Raw genomic sequence first — 6,114 nt, forward strand, 5'->3', positions numbered from 1 at the left:
CTGTGCAGCCTCAGAATTGCTCTTGTCCCCCAAAATCTGCCCTGACCTGAGGGCAAAACACAGTCACTTGGTCATTTTTTTACACACTATCCATTATATCCCAGCTCAGGAAGCAATCTTCACTCCTGCTGGAAAAACGTGTGAAAAATCATCAAGGCAATTCAAAACGACTGCAAACGCCTACAGCAGTCTAAAAATAGGCAGCACTGACAATGTGTGCCGCACCAGTTATTGTCTCTGTGCTTAAGGCTGCGAACTGATAATTTCACATGCCAGCATTAAATTGAGGAGTCTGGTATCTCTACCTATAATACAAATCATTTTAGCAATGAAACATTACATGTATTTGTCATCATTGTTTGCGGTTCAGTGGGAAATAGGCACATCATGAGGAGGGTCGTGCTGGCCGTAGCTGCAACCCATTTGGGTTTTCCTGGCCGTGTCCTCTCTTCCCAGCCAGCGCTTCTGCCTGCTTTATTCTGTTGGGGTTTTTTGTCTCTATTTCTCAAAGCATCTAGCTATAGGTTATATGATAACCTGCCGCTTGCCTCCAGGCAGGCTGCCATGCATTGAGAAATCCCGTGTGGAGGAGGAAGGGTTGGGGTTGAGCCGGTCTGGGCTGCTCCAGTGAGGGGAGGAGATGGGGCAGAGACAGGAGACAAAGTGTAGCAAGAGGTGCGGGAGGGTGAAGTTGGTGGCTCCCACTGCCAAGGTGGGTCTCGGAGGGGTGAGGGTGGCATCGCCCGCTGCCGGGAGTATGGCTTTCTGTCTGACGACTGAGCTGTTCTTTAGGAAATCTAGCCCACAGGTTTCCCATAACATCTGCGGTGTGATATCAACAGTAACTGGGTTAAAAATAGCATTCCTCTCCTTACAGTTGTCACGAGAGACGTTGGCCCCATTGCTGGCAGTTAGACTGTAAGCACGTAACGTGTGAACAAGCTGCAGAGGTGTTAAGTGTATGGTTAAATGGTAAGCACCTGAAGTTGGGGTTATCTTATCGCTTGGTCAAAAGGGAGCCTGGAAATCACCGTGTCGCATTTAGGAGTTTTGTACAGCACTGTCTTGTTCTTACTGCTGTTTCTGGCCACTGTGGCTGCAGCCAAGGAGCGGAGAAGATGGCCGTGGCCTGTACACTGTGAAATGCCCCCCAAAACCACAGGGTCAGCCCTCTGAGAGCCATCTTTCTGCTGTCAGACAGGCCACCTCAGCCCAGACCCTTGGAGGTGTGCAGGACTTTCACGGACAGTGATATTAATCGCATTTGGTGCCTGAATATTAACCTTTAAAGCCCTGGACCTTAATCCAGTCCTTAGGTTTATAGTATGATTGCAGTCCTACCCCTGACATCCAGACCCATCTGTATCTCTCACGTCTGCCTCTGTTTCCTTCCCATGTGAAAACCAGGGCACTGGGCAAGGACACTGGTGTGGCCCGGGCTTCCAGTGTGGCATTAGGATGCACCCAGGCCATGTACATTGGTAGCACAGACCCTGTGCCTGCGTTTCCAGCCTGTTACACTGACAGTAACGTGTATAAATACCGTAGTACGTGTCCTGACCACACAGAAGAGGGGTAGGATAAAACCACTGGAGGGTGTCAGATGTTCACTAGTAGAAAGTGCTTGTGATGGGTGGTGAATCACAAATGTTTTTTAGAGGCAATGCAAACAGAGCAGCCTATGGGAATATGCGTGCAGAGGTGGTGTAGGTCCTTGCTCGCCTGCAGTCCCGCAGCCAAATCTGTTTGCCCTTCTACAAGGTAGCTTGTGTTTGGAGTAGACTATAAATGCTGTTCTGTGAGATTCTTGAGTTGGATGCTAAAAATAGCAGGTGATCATAAAGACCCATTTCTGGCATAAAAGTCTGGGATCGGTCCATCCCATCTGTTTATATGGAGCCATGGCTCCATATTGGTTGGACTCGATGATCTTAGAGGTCTTTTCCAACCTTAATGATTCTATGGTTCTATGGCCATGCCCTGACTCCTGGATAAGGCTGGCTCAGCTCGTGTCTGCCCACACAGGCCCTGCGCCAGTGGCAGCGTGGTGCTGCCTGTGGATGGGGTCCTCCACCGTCCCCGATGAGTGCGCAAGGGCCGTGGACCTGTGCTTGCCGGAGGTGCTGACTTCCCATGCATGGTGACACATAATTGCGCCCAACACTGGGCTTCACGCAGGGGCGTTAAAGCTTCCTTAATCATGGGATTGGAAGCTGGTGGTTGCGTAGAGACTTGTGATCCTGAGTTGACTGTACTCAGCAACTCATGGGCAAATGGAGGAGATTTCCAGCCAGTACATAGTTGGGGGCAAATTCAATGCAAGGGCTGAGGTCTTGAAATGACAATTAAGATCACCTGGAAAAGAACCCCAAAAGTGGCTAGTAAATTCCTGGTATGTTCTGTGGGGCCAGTTAGGTGTGGCGACCTGAGACAAAGCACCAGGAGCTGCTCCCCGCCAGCCCCAAACCCACCCAGCCAAGGATGCACACAAAACCCCATGGTCTTCTCCAGAGCTGGGGCTGCAGGAAGAGAGTGCCTTCACTCACTCAGGATCAAGACAGCCGTGCCCTGGGAAGCAAGGCTCTCCGGAGGACTCTTCAGGGAAAGCCACAGAGTGTGACTCTGGTGTGGGCTGCAGTCAGCTGTCACCCTTGGACTGGCAAGAGAAAACTCCAGGTGTTGAAGAGGTGATTCAGTCTCGTCAAAAAGCTGTATCTTGAATCAGTGGCTAGAAACAGGTCTGTTTAAATGGAAAATAAGGGTATGCTGTAAGTAGTGGTCTAAACATGGGACTAAGGAGGTGGAACATATTCACCTGTGATATACTGTAAGCTCCCAATTGATAAATGTCTGCTAACAGGGTGGGTCAAAAGTAAAAAGCACCGTATTTTTATCTATCACAGAGATATGTATGCCCGGAGCCATATGAGACAGCGGTATGGATTAGGATGCCCAGTTGTCACCACATTTTTTAAAAGATATGAGTGTTTTAAGTCCCGCTGGCAGGCTGGTGTCACAGATGCGGTGGAGATCGGGAAGGAGGGAGTTATATTTCCTGGATTTGCCACAAAATCCTTTTTCAGCCTTAACCTCTCAGCCCCTCTTCTTGTCCTCGTCTTTCAAATGGCAATAACATCCTCTGCACAGCTCTCGAGAGCGCTGCGGGGTAAATGCACTAACAGCGTGGCACGCTCTGAGACCTCTGAACGGGAAGTACCGTATACCATATAAGTATACCATAGAAGTACCATGTAAGTGCAAAGTACACGGCTGCTGCTGCTGTTCAGCCGGCTGGGGCGAGGCTGTGGAGGGATCCTTGCAAGGCTTTGTTACTTATGCCTTCATTAGAAAGAAGATCAGTTTACACAAATTCCCTCTCCCCATCCTTGGGAAGGATGGGTGCTTCAAGCGATATCCGCCCTCTTAATCAGTTCCCCCTTTATCAGCCCTTGATTGCATCTGCTCTCGGGGAAGTGCTGCTCCTCGGTTGATCAGCGCGAAAGGTCAGGTCACAGACTTGTTTCTTCATCTCTCAATTATTTCACAGTACTAATGACTTTCCATCAGACTGCTGCTTGGGCTGGTTTTCTAAATTAAACATTGCTGCTAATTGCATAGATGCAAATCTGAGTGCCACTGAGAAGAAGAAAATGCTGTGTATCTTGGTACGATGTAAAGCCAATGTAGGTCACTTGAAAAATTAAGTGCATACATGACAGGTATGAAGCAACGGAGAGATGTATAGCTTTCTCTTCAGCGGGACTTCGTGTGTTTGGGCTGCGGCTTGAATTGCGATGGAGTCTGCAGGGAAAGGTGCTTTTATTGTGAGTCAGCAGAGAGAGAGCATGTTCACAAAAGAGGCACCCGCTGTGCTCCCAGCGAGGCTTTACTTTGGTTCACACTTCTTTCCTCCCGCCTGCAGTATGGCAGTCAAGCCACAAATGCGCGGGGCAATCTTGAAGAACAGGGAAGGAAACCTGTACCTGAATTGGAAATTTACTGACAGGGTGAGCAGCCGAATAACAGCTTTTCAACCCAATTTCTATTTCAGTGTTCTCAGGCTAGCTATGCAGAGCTCTGGAAACGCGGCATTCACATGAAGAAGAATAATAATAATAACAGTAATTCTGCTTGAAAAGCTCCCACCCCAAAACGCTCAGAAAGCTGCGCTGCGGGATAACAAAATCATGACGCTATAACTCACGTTGAAAATGTGGAGGGTGGACAGTTGTGTTTCCATTCGGACCAAAGAAATACGATCCTTAATTAATTTTTACATACTGTTCTTGAGCAGCATGGCGAGGCACGGGATACTAATGAAGGTGATGGCATGAAAGGTATGTCGTCACGGCCCTGCGCTGAGGTCACCTGCTTCCACAGCAGTAACGCTGAGATTTGGTAAGTCAGTAGCTGCACAGCCCCTGCTGTTAGTAATTGAAGCAACACTTCTAACAGCAGGGGCAGTGCAGGGGGATGACTGAGGCAGGGGCATAGTGTTTTGCCTGCACCGCACACGCTGACTGGCTCCCCACCACTTTTTCTCTCTCCGTGTGTGTCTACGTGTACACACACACACACACACCAGCGCACAGACAAAAATCACAAATAAGAAGAGGACAATTTGCAGCCAAGGGAAGCTGGTTGCTTGCTCGGTGCTTCTGTCTCGTATTGCAAACTGAAGACCCAAGATACAAGCTGTGTTTATCTTTACAGCTCCAGGGCTGCCACCATGGTTTCTGAGGATCCCAGATACAAATCTGAGTTGTCTTTTATTTTGATAAAAGCCCACATCACCGAGCATGTATGCTTGTGCTCAAATTCAGCAGCACCTCGGAGTGCTCCCCTTGCCCGCTTCTCATATTGCCTGTGTTTTAATTCTAAATACGTATTTACGTGGGACTTTGGAACATTTCAGGTACTCTGAGGGACCGCATAGACTGAGCGAATTGCTGGATAAGGACCAAAACCTTCCTAAAAATCCCCAAATGTCAAGAATCTGGAATTCTCTCCCTCTCTGCAGATCGTGCTCCTCGTTCAATCAATAAATAAAAGAAGATTTAAAAAAGAAGAAAAGAGGGGAGAGACAGAGAGAGAAAGGGAGAAACAGAGAAATTTTCAGCATTATAGAATTGTTTTAAAAATACGGTTTCTTCATGGTTCCTCTCTTCTTTAACGCACGTTAGATGTTAATTTCTAAAGGACGGAAGTGTGGTTATTTTTTTTCCCATCTGATATTTTCAGCCACAGTATTCTATCTTCTCCTTCAATTTCCGTGGCACCCTCTGCGCTGACTTTTCAACAGTTCAGCCAGACTTCCTGGCAGAACAGCAGCAGGATTTATATTTGTGGCTGGATGCTCTCCATACCTCCAGTTTCCCATGAGTCACAGGCCTGCCTCCCAGCTTTTTTGCATTCCTCCTATGCAATGACTGACACTCAGAGTTGGAAATTATAGCTATATATACACACACACATATACATACACTGAATAACTTTAATGTGCTTCTGTCACTCTCACCATTCCGGTTTATGACACATGTAGACATGTCAGTTGACTTAAATGACTGCCATTTTCTGTGTTCTGCCTCTCCCACGAGTTAGCTCCACAGCTGCGTCAGGAATGCTTTCTGATGACAATGCTGCATTTTAAAAATGTGCAGGTGAGCTCAGGAGCTATTTCTTTCTCCCATTCAAATATTTATGCTGATTTGGCACTAATGACTCAATCTCTTTATTGCTCTGTGCAGGAATTCTTGTCATCCCTCTGTAAGAGGGATGTGTATGTGTGTGTGTGTATATATAGCTATAATTTCCAACTTTGGGCTTTGGGATGTTCTGTGTTTTCAGAGGTACAAAGCTGCAGTCTGTAATTTCCACCTTTGTTGTGGCCTTGAGCAGAAAATAGCCCGCTGTGAATCGCTTGAGCAGAAACTGAAAGAAAAGACTCCTGAGTATCACCTAGAAATATGAAAATCAGATTTATCAGCATCTTCACTGGCTTGTGACTGAGGCCAGGGCTGCCTTTCAGTGTGGTTAAAGTGGGACCCTTCTGCCCCGACACATATTTTCTGTAATATTTTCCATAGTATTTCCATATTTTTGTCCAGGGAAAGA

This window comes from Pygoscelis adeliae, unplaced genomic scaffold (genome assembly GCF_000699105.1).
Source record: "Pygoscelis adeliae isolate BGI_AS28 unplaced genomic scaffold, ASM69910v1 Scaffold32, whole genome shotgun sequence".
Classification (NCBI taxonomy): domain Eukaryota; kingdom Metazoa; phylum Chordata; class Aves; order Sphenisciformes; family Spheniscidae; genus Pygoscelis; species Pygoscelis adeliae.